Source organism: Narcine bancroftii, chromosome 3, assembly GCF_036971445.1.
Source record: "Narcine bancroftii isolate sNarBan1 chromosome 3, sNarBan1.hap1, whole genome shotgun sequence".
Lineage (NCBI taxonomy): Eukaryota > Metazoa > Chordata > Chondrichthyes > Torpediniformes > Narcinidae > Narcine > Narcine bancroftii.
In genome coordinates this window covers 30,117,230-30,131,085 of record NC_091471.1, presented here as the reverse complement: position 1 = coordinate 30,131,085, position 13,856 = coordinate 30,117,230, and the positions used below count along the sequence as shown (strand labels likewise).

The 13,856-nt window shown below is 43.5% G+C and overlaps 1 protein-coding gene across 7 annotated transcripts in view; it reads left to right on the top strand.

Moving 5' to 3' along the window:
* The first annotated feature begins 263 nt into the window (after positions 1-263).
* ctbp1 (C-terminal binding protein 1) overlaps positions 264-13,856 on the top strand; it is a 424,680-nt gene continuing 411,087 nt past the window's right edge. For 2 of the 7 annotated variants that reach the window (XM_069923693.1, XM_069923689.1), the window contains exon 1: positions 267-452. The gene's annotated coding sequence lies outside the window, so the exon portion shown is untranslated. Of the gene's footprint in view, positions 453-13,856 lie in introns of all 7 variants that reach the window. The other 5 variants (XM_069923701.1, XM_069923697.1, XM_069923684.1 and 2 more) reach the window with 4 other exon arrangements.

Below are 13,856 nucleotides of genomic sequence, written 5' to 3'. Positions count from 1 at the left end.
TGTGATACGACAGCAGCTCAATGCACAATTTTGGGGATTATCTTGTGTTTGTCTTTATCATTGCAAGTTGTGTTTAACTGCCTGTCTTGTAATGGTTGTGACTTGGAGTTTGGAGGGAATGCCTATGTGAACAAATGTGCTGCTGAGACAGTTTGCAGGAGGCTAGAAATGATGTGTGTGCTGATGAGTAAGTCAATCAGACAACGTTGTTCGGATTGGTGCTCAAAGGACCGAAATACCTTGGTGTCGTCGCGTGTTTGTGAAGGGATTGCGTGCATTTGTAGCTAAGTCCAATTTGACGCGGAAAGAAGCGCAGTGGAGCGATCGTTTGTTCTGGGGTGGAGGGTGTTTATACAAACGTCGACTGGGACAAAAAGCATGAACTTAGCAATTTCTCTGTAGTGGCATGCCTGAATAACAGCGAAGGGACTTTCGACCCAAAATAATAGAAGGTTTGTACGTGATATTAATAATAATCTCGTTGGAATCCTTTGTAAAAAAAAATGTGCTTTAATTGAAATCTTTCAAACGTTGTGCTCTGTGCATCTTCCTGGCTGGTAAGATGAGACCCCCTTTACCCACCCCCCAGCCAGCCCCCCGCCAGCCCCCCGCCAGCACCCCCCCCCCAGACCCCCGCCAGCCCCCCCCCACCCAGACCCCCGCCAGCCCCCCCCACCCAGACCCCCGCCAGCCCCCCCCACCCAGACCCCCGCCAGCCCCCCCCCCACCCAGACCCCCGCCAGCCCCCCCCCACCCAGACCCCCGCCAGCCCCCCCCCACCCAGACCCCCGCCAGCCCCCCCCCACCCAGACCCCCGCCAGCCCCCCCCCACCCAGACCCCCGCCAGCCCCCCCCCACCCAGACCCCCGCCAGCCCCCCCCCCACCCAGACCCCCGCCAGCCCCCCCCCACCCAGACCCCCGCCAGCCCCCCCCCACCCAGACCCCCGCCAGCCCCCCCCCACCCAGACCCCCGCCAGGCCGACCCCCACCCAGACCCCCACCCAGACCCCCGCCAGCCCCCCCCAGACCCCCCCCAGACCCCCGCCAGCCCCTTAAGATGTGACATGAAAATGCTTGAAACAATAGCGTCTCTGCGTTAGGAAGAGGTGGCAGCTCAGGCCACTTTCGTCATGTTTTTGTTCGTTCAGATAGAATAAGGTTGAGCCGAGTGACCAGTCCGAAATCCTTCTTTTCTCCCTCGCTTTCTCCTGCAGTTTTACCCTTTGTCCTCTGGGACTTTGCGCACAACACGCCGGAGTGTTGTGCTCCTCAGCTGCAACTCTGTGTGTGTGTGTTACGAAACTTGTTGACTTTCTGAGTGGCCCTTGGGTTGAAATGACAGAAACATCGGAGCTGACGGTGCACGAAGTTACCTGGAACCTTGACCTCTTTCCGGGTACTGGAATTGGGAAGCCAAATGTGGTTTGAAACTGTAAACTTTTCGAGTTTGCAGCAAAATTAACACGATGGCAGGAATTCCCAGGGTCAACCCAACTGCAAATCAGTTCCTATCTTTGAAGATAAGATGAGTTGCAAATGCTTTAAAAGTACTTTTTTTAAATTAACTAACATTACATTTTAGTGATATCTGTGACAATCTTCGACCTCGAAATGATTTCCTTGAATGTTTATGGCATTAAAGAGGTCATTCAGTCCTTCCGTTCTGTTATGGCTCACTGTCAAAGCTGATCCCATTGACTTGTCCTCTCCTTATTGTCCTGCACCAAAACTAGTACTCTTGGCTGGCATTTCCAGATTTTAAAATCGTTGTCTTGGTGGGGGGAGTCCTTATGTCAGATTTTCATTTATTTTTATGTACATTTTGTACACTCCTTGATGTTCCTCAGCTCTAGACTATCAATGGGAAAAGTTGATCTATTCTCTGTATTCATGATTTTAAATACCTTTGTCAGATCCCCTCACAACCTTGTTGTTCCATAAAGCACAAATTCACCTTTTCTGTTCTATCCCACATGTGTTATTATTTTAGTAAAATTTTTCTCCATCTTCTCCAAGGCAAGAAGCCTAAAATGTCGCAGTCTTTTTCCAAATAATCATTATAATTTGGTTGCTTGCCATCTTTTCCCCTATGAAGCCAAGTATCCCATCAAGACTTAACCATTTTCTCGCCTAACACCTTCCACACATGCAGCCCAATTTCTATTCTTGACCAATTCCAGGATTTGTTGCTTCTCATTGACCTTACAAACTTGAAACCTTTTTTTACATTTTCCGGCATCAAATTTTAATCTGCCATCCAGCCAGCAATTCTACAAACTGTTCATTAATCTCCAATATGTTGCGTCTCTAAATTTTATGTCACCTGCAACTTGGAAAATGTGACCACTACATCCAAGTCCAAGTCCAGTGAGGAGGAAAATGCCAAAGTCTGCAGACCCCGGCGCTGAAGTAAAAACAAAATGCTGAGGAAATTCAGCAGGTGAAACAGTGAACTAATGTTTTGGACTTAAGCCCCTTATTAAGGGATGAGCAAATGTAAGCACTTAAATTTGTTTGGGTGCCTACCTACATTTTGCTCATCCTTTAATGAAGGGCTTAAGCCCAAAACATTAGTTGTGCAGCTTGATCTTTGCTATATAAAGTTCACTGTTTGACCTGCTGAGTTTCTCCAGCATTGTGTTTTTACTCAAATGAAAAGAAGTTATGTTCAAAATACCTTGGGGATGCCACACTTCCCTTTAGTCTTTCACTGCCACCATCCCTTTTGTTTTGTTCCACCAATTTCCTTTTATTCTGTGATCTTCAGTCATGGTGACATGTTGATTATGTGGCCTTTCATCCAAGTGTCATCAAGTTCATGCATATTGCACCAGCTCCCTTTATACCTTCATCAAAAATGTCTCCCAGGGTAGTTGACATAGTTTGTCTTCAGTGAATCCATTCTGGTTTGCTGAAAGCAATCTACACTTGTCCAAATGACTGCTATCCTGTCTTTGATTATTGTCTTTAGAGTTTTTGCCCAGTGCTTTGGTTTACTGAATTTATCCCTCCACCGCTTCTTGATCAAAGGTGTAGTTATAATTTCCTAATTTTTTTCTTCAGAAGTCATAATTTAGAAAATCAGGGCTAGCATGTTTAATCACAGCATTTACCTCTTTTCTTGTATCCCTCTGCGACATCCTGAAACATATCCACATTACAAAGATAAATTGTTGGGAGTCTTCAAGTGCATTGCAATGGATAAATCCTCAGGTCTTGATCAAATGTATCATGTGGGAAATTAGGAAAGAAATTACAGAGCCTCTGGCAGATAAATAAGTATTATTAGCCATAAGTGAGGAGCCAGAAGACCAGAGGGTGGCTAATTTTGTGACTATTTAAGAAAGGCTGCAAGGACATACTAGGACCTACGGTACTGGCTGGTAAAGCTATATCAATGAGGGTGACGTTACTGACAGGAATTTTGAGGGACAGGATCTTTCATCATTTGGAAAGGCAAGGACTGGACAATTAAACTTTTTCTTCCTTCATACTTTTGGGTATATTTTGTAGATTTTAGGCTGTTGAACATAAAAATCACCTTAAAATTTTCTTACCACATACCACTTTTTAAGATTATAGCCTATTTTTGTGATATCCTGTCATTTTTAAGTCTACTTCAAGTATACAAGACCATGAGGTGTAACATGTCCTTGAAAATTCATTTTCTCCATTTACACTTGGACGTCTTCTCTGCTGAACTTGGTGCAGTCAGTGACGAACATGGTAAAAGGTTTCACAGGATATTGTGACCATGGAAAAGCAGCAACAGAGCAGCTGGAATCCATCAAAATGCTGGCCAACTGTTGTTGGATGCTCAAACAAGAGGCATCGGATGCTGAGTACAAACAAAAATAAGCAGTAAACTATTTTTAGGGTGAGTTGAACTCGCACAATGTGTCAGCATCATATGTGATGAAACATGCTAAATTCAATAAAAGTTAATTTAATGTTTCACCAACTTCCTATGAGATATAGCAAATATAAAATTATTTTTTGGGTTCAGCTTGACATTGTCTATATTAATCCTCTATTTTTTTCAAGAAGCAAACTTTGGGGAAAAAAATTGTTGTCCAGTGTCATGGATATTCAGCTCAGGGAGAAATTGAATAGAGTTTTTTTGAAGAGATGACCATGAGGACAAGCTGGTACACATTGTGTGCATTCATACTTTATTAAGCCCTTTGACAAGGTCCTGAAAAGTTGCTTCACAAGGGTGGATAAAATTGAATCTAGGATGAGATACAAAATTTAGCTTGGTGGTTGAAATCAGAGAGTGGTATTGAAAAGAAAGTGTCTGTTTTTCAGATTGGACATGTGACTCATGCTCTGCCATTGCGATCAATGCTCACCCATTGTTGTTTGTAATGTATATTAACAACTTGGCATGGTTAGTACATTTGTAAATGACAATAAAATTAGTGGTATCATGGAAAGCAAAGCAAGTTATCTAAAATAGCAAGGAGTGAAGTGAACTGTGAAAATGGGCTAATTATAGCAGAGGAATTTAATTTCAACAAGTGCAAGGGGTTGCATTTTGGAAAGTTAAACCAGGACTGGACTTACACAGTAAATGGCAGGGCCGTGGAGAGTGCTGTAGAACAAATAGACCTTGTGTAGTTCCTTAAAAATGGCAACTGTTGCATGTGATCAAATCAGGTTTGGTGGGTTCACAGAGAAATGAATTCAGACACAGGCTAAACAAATAAAGGATAATCTTTATTGCACACATGGGGAAATAGTAACAGGGTATCCACCCACACACCCACATCCACCCACACCCACATCCACCCACACCCACATCCACCCACACCCACATCCACCCACACCCACATCCACCCACACCCACATCCACCCACACCCACATCCACCCACACCCACATCCACCCACACCCACATCCACCCACATCCACCCACACCCACATCCACCCACACCCACATCCACCCACATCCACCCACACCCACCCACCCCACACCCACCCCACACCCACCCCACACCCACCCCACACCCACCCCACACCCACCCCACACCCACCCACACCCACCCACACCCACCCACACCCACCCCACACCCACCCACACCCACCCACACCCACCCACACCCACCCACACCCACCCACACCCACATTCACCCACACCCACATTCACCCACACCCACATCCACCCACACCCACATCCACCCACACCCACATCCACCCACACCCACATCCACCCACACCCACATCCACCCACACCCACATCCACCCACACCCACACCCACCCACCCACATCCACCCACATCCACCCACATCCACCCACATCCACCCACATCCACCCACACACACCCACCCCCACCCCCACCCCCACCCCCACCCCCACCCCCACCCCCACACCCACCCCCACCCCCACACCCACCCCCACCCCCACCCCCACCTCCACCCCCACCCCCACCCCCACCTCCACACCCACCCCCACCCCCACATCCACCCACCCCCACCCCCACATCCACCCACACCCCCACATCCACCCACCCACCCACATCCACCCACCCACCCACATCCACCCACCCACCCACATCCACCCACCCACCCCCACACCCACCCCCACACCCACCCCCACACCCACCCCCACACCCACCCCCACACCCACCCCCACACCCACCCCCACACCCACCCCCACACCCACCCCCACTCCCACCCCCACACCCACCCCCACACCCACCCCCACACCCACCCCCACACCCACCCCCACCCCCACCCCCACCCCCACCCCCACCCCCACCCCCACCCCCACACCCACCCCCACACCCACCCCCACACCCACCCACACCCACATCCACCCCCACACCCACATCCACCCCCACACCCACATCCACCCCCACACCCACATCCACCCACCCACACACCCACATCCACCCACACACCCACATCCACCCACACACCCTCACCCAGTAATAACCAGTAATTAGCACAGTCTTACTATGCAAGGACTTCAACATGTACTCCTGGTTCCCTGTTCCAACAGGATATAGCTCAATGCTAAGTATTCCCATTCTCAGTGTAGTGCACACCTTACCAACAATGTCCACAGTTTGCGACCTGGCATAGAACAGAGTTCGCAGTCAGAGCAAGGATCAAATAGAATGGGCTGTTGCACGTGGCAGGTTTTTGATGTGCGGTAAGATGGGGAGTGAGGCCCAAGTAATCAGTAAGTGATTTAATCAGGTGTGCACTAATGGGTGGGCAAAGTCCAACCTTGATTGACAGGTGATGTGATTTCAGATGGAGAGGCCACATGATCCTACACAATTTACATTATAGCAACCCAGGTAGATAAGGTGGTGAAGAAGGAATTTGGTTCACTTAACTTCATTGGTCAAAGTTGTGAAGTAATGTTATAACTGTACAAGATATTGCTGAGGTCACACTTGGAATATTGTGTGCAATTCTGTTTTCCCAGCAATAGGAAGGATGTCAATTAACAAAGAAATTGTACAGGAACATTTCGCAAGGATGTGTTGAAAAAAAGCTAGTTACTTGTGTATTTCCTACTCACAACTGAATGTACAATGTGGAACTCCGGTCAATAATTTCATCTCCAGACTGCTGAATTGAAGTGAATTAATTCCACCCTATGTCACAAGTTTATGAAAAAAAACACAAGTCCCCTGGATTACTTGATCTCTATTGCCCAATTAGTTTCCCGCTGATCTAAGCTTTTCAAATCCTGAGTCACCTGACTCCATTGCCAGGTGTAACCTTCAGATAAAATCCCTGCTAAAGTCTGCTACAGATACTACTGGGACAGGTGGGCTTTTCTTATAATTCCTTGTGAGGCCAGATAGGCTGGGGCTTGTTTCTGGAGTGTAGGAAGATGGGGGATGACTGTAGAGGTATATAAAATTATGAGGAGCATCGATAAGATGAATGGTGACAGTTAATTTTCCAGTGATAGACAGTGTAGAGGGCAGACATTGGAGATGAGAGGGAAGGGCCACCTGAGAGGCATTTTTTTTCCACACAAAGGGCAACAGGAGATGAGAGTTAATTGTCATATACTTCAGTACAATGCACAGAGGCTGGAGGACACATGGAATGAGGACGTGGTAGAGGTAGGTACAATGACAACATTTAAATGATATTTAGAGGGATATGTAGATAGGAAAGATTTAGAGGGATGTGGGCTAAAGATAGACCAATGGGATTTGCTCAGGTAGTTAATTTGGCCACCATTGACAAGTTGATTCTGACTTTGATAACTCCATGACCCGATTTTGATTGTACTTTCAAATGCACATTAATTCCCCTTTCCTATACTGAGGATTCACACACACACTACTACTATCTGAAATATTACTTTATTGCCAATAAAATTAGTGCTTTATTGCTGAAGAAACAGAAATCACTTGCTACTCACTTTCTAATTTAAAATTCAATCAAATACAATTTAACTAATTCAGTCAATTTGTTTTTTTTTCTCTCACCTTTGTATGTGTTTGAAAATAATAAAGAAAAGATTCATTTAGTGTCTTCGCCGTTCAGTTGTTGTCATTCATCATTATGAGAGAGTCCTAGAAATGCATAGCTCAGAAATGTTCGTGCATCCCAGAAATTGACGTGCATGTGAAACACATCATTCGCTGTAATTTGTTTGTGATGTGCTATTCATCAATGTGGCAAATTCATATTGCAATGGATACAAATTTCAAGTAATTATATGGGCAGTTATCACAGTGAATGATTTTCTTTCTTTACACAAGACCATGACTTACAAGTTTTGTTTGCACATATCAATATGCTACATTTCTATGCTTTACTTGTTCCACAACCCTGTGGTATTCAGAATGGTTCAATAGTTCATCTTTGATTGATGCATCATACAAGGTCTTTATTTTTCTGCTAAGATATATATACACACAAGTCATTTTGATTAACTTGAAAAAAATGGCATATTTGTGTCACAATTTTCTGCAATTAAATTTTGAACGAAGCAACGCCATTAAGTTCAGCTTGAGGCACAAATTCTGTGCCTAGGCCATTCATACTAACTGCTGTCCTGACCATTATCTTGAATGGAATCAAACTACAATCAAACAGGGACCTGGAGGAATACAGTAAAACTTCCAGTAGCTGGCACCTATGGGAATTGGTAGATGCCGGATAAGTGAATTTGCCAGTTGCTTGAGATTGTGTGTTGCACGATTGGTGGACTAACCATGAGGGGGCGGAATTTTAAATATTTTTATCAATAAAAAATATTTTTATTGAGTTTAACATATAAATCTACAAAAAAAGTCATCTAATATAACAAAGAACAGGTCATATCATGCATATCACAAATTAAATATAAATGTAAATCAAAAACTTATCCATAATTGTTTATTTAACAATATTTCTTTAAAACATCAAATTCAATCAATATGGTAACAAACTGTTCATCTCCTTATCATAATATAATCCAATATAGTACAGGATAGAAAATAAACAAGACTAAATTAAACATTCCTTTTTTAATTGTTTTTTTAGATTAACTGGTTAAACATGGGTTTAAATATGGTTGTCATGGATCATATCATTAATTAAGAGAGAATTTTCCCCTTGTTTTGATAAAGGGATTGTTTAACTTTTATATATTTTTTTATATATTTATTTTCCACAATTCTTTTGCCGGTTGCTTGAGGTTGCCAGTTGCTTGAATTCCAGATAACAGAGATTATGCTGTATAAAGATTGCAGGAAAGAGTTCAAGCAGGGCATTAGGAAGGCCAAAAAGGCCCATGAAATGTTGTTGGTGAGCAGGATTGATGAAATACAGAATACTTGCATTAAAAATAAGGGAATGGCGATGGAGAAGATAGGACAAAGGAGACAATCTATGGAGTCAGACGAAGTGGGCGAGGAACTAAATGAATACTTTGCATTGATGTTTACCAAGAAGAAGGACATGGACAGGGAGCATAATGTGGAGAATGTTCCAGTGTTAAGGTATTTTGAGATCAAAAAAGAGGTAGTGTTCGGTCTTTTGAGGAGCATTAAGGCAGATGAGTCTCCGCGTCGTAATGGGATATATCTTTTGAAAGATGCAAGTGAAGAGATGTCTAGGACTTGACAAAGATCTCTGCATCATCTCTAGTGACAGGAGAAGTTCCAGAGGATTGGGGAGCTTTTGTTCAAGAAGGGAAAAAAAAGGATAATCCAGGAAATTGTATGCCAGTAAACCTTGCATCAGTGGTAGGGAAAAAATTGGAAAGGATACTAAGGCATAGGATTTATGCCCAGTTGGAAAATTATGGTCAGATTTGTCAAAGGCAGGTCATGTATTACCAAATTGAATTTTTTGAGGGGGGTTGATGAGGGTGGAGCAGTGGATGTTGCCTCCATGGACCTTAGTAAGGAATTTGACAAAGTCCCTCATGGTCGGCTGATTTAGAAGGTGCAGTTGCATAGGACCTACATTGTTAATAATTTGGATATAAAATTCAATGGCTCATAAAAGAGGGTAGTGGCGGAAGACTTATTCAGGCTGAAGGCCTGTGACCAGTGGTGTTCTGCAGGGAGGGATAGTGAGACCCCTGTTATTTGTGATATACTTAAATGATTTGGATGAAAAAGTAAGTGGGTACATTACCAAGACTGATTGAGTTGTGGACAGTGTAGAGGGTTATCAAAGAATACAACAGGATATGGATCAGTTACAGATATGGACAGAGAAATGGCTGTTGGCGTTTAATCTGGCCAAGTGCAAGGTGTTGCGTATGTGGACGTGAAATATAAGGGGGATGTATGAGGTGTTGTCTATATGGAGGTGAAATTGAATATAAAAGTACGAAGGTCATGTTACAGTTAGATAAAACTTTGGTTAGGCTGCATATGGACTGCTGTAGGCAATTCTGGTCACCCCATTACAAGAAGGGCGTGAAGGCTTTGGAAAGGTTACAGGATGTTGCCTGGTTGAAAGGTGTGAGTAATGGAGAGAGATTGGACAAACTTGTTTTTTTTATACCTTTGGAGCAGAGGAGGATGTGGGTAGACCTGACACTGTTGAGAGATCTGGTAAGGTGCTTAAAATAATGAGAGACACTGGTTGGGTGTAGAATGAGAATCTTTTTCCCAGGTAAAGGTGTTGCACACTGGAGGATGTGCATTTAAAGTGAGGAAGAGGAAATTTAAGGGTTATGTCTGTTTTTGTGCAAGAGCATGGTAAGTGCTTGGGATGGGCTGACAGGAGTTGTGGCCAAAGTGCGGCCAATACAAAAGTTGTATTTAAGAGGCTTCCGGCGAGACACAGGAATATGAAGGGGATAGGAGGATTTCTACCAGGTGTAAGCAGCAACAACAGGAGTTTGATTTGGACCATGTTCAGCACATACATGTAGGCTGAAGGACCTATTCCTGTACTGTACTCTTCTCTGGTCTGTGCTTCCATCATCTCTGGCTCAAAACTGAGCTTCAACCTCATCTCTTCTCTTCTTGATGTCAAGGAGCAAACTTAAGACTTTAGGGAGAAAAGAAAGATTATGTCAGTTGAGAAGAAAAGTGGCAAAGGAATTTTATCCTGAGAAGCATGATGCATTGCATTTGTGGAAGTGCAACAACACGAGGGGGTGCTCGTTAACTGCTGAGGGTATTGAATAGTTTGGAGGAAGAAGGAGATCATAGGAGTGTTTTCCCACAGTTCCCCGAAGGCAGCAAACTCATAAGGTAGCTGAAAATTATGCAGAACATTTTACTTTATTAGCATGGTTTAGAATACTGTGGCAGAAAACTCATACCACAACTGTGTGCAACGACCACATTAGTGGATAAAAATGCGATTGCAGTCAAGAGGGTGCAAAGGCAACAAATGGATGTTGCCGGTTAATAAAACTATAGCAATGAAGAAAATCTAGATGAGCTAAATTTGGAGCAGAGGAAGATAACGAAAAACGTAATTTATATTTATTGAATTATAGAGGGCTTTACCTGAGTAAACAAAGACAATTTCCCCTCAGCCAAAGTGTTTAGATCAGTGTAAATTAAGGTACTAGGGGGGAGATTACAAAAAATCTACATGAAAAGTGTTGAAAGAAGAAATCCTCTTCATTTTTTTTCACAATCTGTTTTAATGTTTTTTATATAATAAATACAGTACAATGAAGAACGGATTGGACCAATGTTCTCCTGACTGACCTCTCACTGTCTCACCTTCCCAGGTTTAATTTCTTACCGAACTCCATTCACATATCATGATTGTCCCTGTTGATTCTGTCTAAAAATTTCACTCATTGCCTGTCATGCCCTTCCTTTATTCGTACTCTCTGCATGTCTTGAAGGTCTATGTACAATCTCTACCTCTCCCAGTTCTTTCACAATTATGCTTAACTTGGACTTAATCGAACTTAATATAAGGACTCTTACTTGTGCATTTTATTGATTTTCTTTTTGTTCTCTCTGTGTTGCAGTCAGTTTGTTTACATTCATTATCTGTTTACAATTCTTTACTTGTTTTACGCTGTGTACAGTTTACTTTTTCATGAGATCACAAGATAAAAGAACAGAAGTAAGCCATTCAGCCCATCAAGTCTGCTTCACAATTCCACCCTGAGCTAAATCGTTCTCACATCTAGTTCCAAATTCTGACCTTTACCCCATATCCCTTGATACCCTGACTGATTAGATACCTAGGAATTTCCTCCTTAAACTCCCCAATGATCGGGCCTCCACAGCTGTACGTGGCAACTAATTCCACGTCCACGATCCTCTGGCTAAAGAAATTTCTCCTCATCTCTGTTTTAAATGGGTACCTTCTAATTTGAAGATGTGCCCTCTTGTCCTGGATTCACCCACCAAGGGAAACATCTTATTCACACCTACTCTGTCCAAACCCTTCAGCATTTGAAATGTTTCCATGAGATCCCCTCTCATTCTTCTATACTCCAATAAATACAGTCCAAGAGCCGATAACATTCCTCATATGTTAGCCCTTGCATTCCAGGAATCATCCTGGTAAATCTTCTCTGTACTCTCTCCAACATCAATATATACCTTCTACGATAAGGGGCCCAAAACTGCACACAGTACTCCAAATGAGGTCTCACCAGTGCCCCATAGAGCCTCATCAACACCTCTTTACTCTTATACACTATTCCTCTTGAAATGAATGTCAACATAGCATTCACTTTCTTTACTGCCAATCCAACCTGGTGGTTAACCTTTAGGTTATCTAGCACGAGGACCCTCAAGTCCCTTTGCACTTCTGAAATTTGCTTTTTCCCCATCCAAATAATAATCTGCCTGTTTATTTCCTCTTCCAAAATGTATAACTGTACATTTCTCAACATTGTATCTCATTTACCATTCCTTTTCCCTCTCTCCTAAGCTGTCCAAGTCTCTCTGCAATCTTTTCAACACTTCCTAGCTTGGTGGCATCTACAAACTTAGCCACAAAAACATTCAATCCATTATCTAAATCATTAATATACATTGAAAAAAGAAGTTGCCTCAACACTGACCCATGCGGAACACCACTAGTAACAGGCAAACAACCAGAACAGGATCCCTTTATTCCCACCCTTTGCTTCCTGCCTATCAGCCAATCCTCCACCCACTCTAATATCTTTCCTGTAATTCCATGTGCTCTCATCTTATTAAGCAGCCTCTTATGTGATACCTTCTCAAAGGCCTTTTGAAAATCCAAATGCACAATATCCTCAGCCTCTCCCTTGTCCACCCTACTTGAGAATTCCTCAAAAAATTCCGATAGGTTGGACAAGCAGGACCTTCCCTTCATGAAACCATGCTGGCTTGGACCTATCATGTCATGCACCTCGAGGTACTTCATAACCTCATCCTTGAGGATCAATTCCAATAACTTTCCAACCATTGACGTCAGAATAATAGGCCTATAATTTCCTTTTTTTTCTGCCTCCTTCATTTCTTAAACAGCAGAACTACATTTGCCACTTTCCAATCCTCTGGAACCTCACCAGACTCTATTAATTTCTGGAAAATAATTTCCAATGCCTCCTCAATTTCAAAAGTCCACTCCCTTCAGAAACAAAGGATGCACCTCATCTGGTCTTGGAGACTTATCTATCTTTAGCCCATTTATCTTACTAAGCACTATCTTTCCAGTAATCTTGACTTTATTTAATTCTATTCCCTGAGACCTCTGACAGCCAAGCTATTGTCTTCCTCAGTGAAAACTGATGTAAAATACTCACTTAGTTCCTCTGCTATCTCCTTGTTACCCATTATAATTTCTCCAGCATCATTTTCAATCAGTCCTATATCTACCCATGTCTCTCTTTGACTCTTCATATATTTTTTTAAAACTCTTAGTATCTCAACTCACCTGGTCCATCTCAAATACTACTCTCCCCTTCCTGGATCTCCCTGTCTCCATCTTGGGAGACAAGCTGTCCACCAACATATACTACAAACCCTCCAACTCCCACCATTACCTGGACTACATTTCCTCACACCCTGTCCCCTGCAAGGATTCCATTCCTTTCTCTCAATTTCTCCATCTCTGCTGCATCTGTTTCCAAGATGAGGTCTTCCAGAACAGATCATCTGAAATGTCTGCTTTCTTCCACAAATGTGGGTTCCCTCCACCACCATCAACTCAGTCCTCACCCGCATCTCTTATCTCCCGCTCACCTGCCCTGGCCCCCTCTTCCCCCAGACGCAACAAACACAGAATCCCCTCATCCTCACCTACCACCCCACCAGCCTCCGCATTCAACACATTACCCGTCGGAATTTCCGGAACTTTCTACAGGATCCCACCACCGGACACATTTTTCCTTCTCTTGCCTTCTCGGCCTTCCCTAGGGATAGGTCCCTCCACAATTCCCTCGTGCACTCATCCCTTCCCATCCATCGGTCCCCTGACAC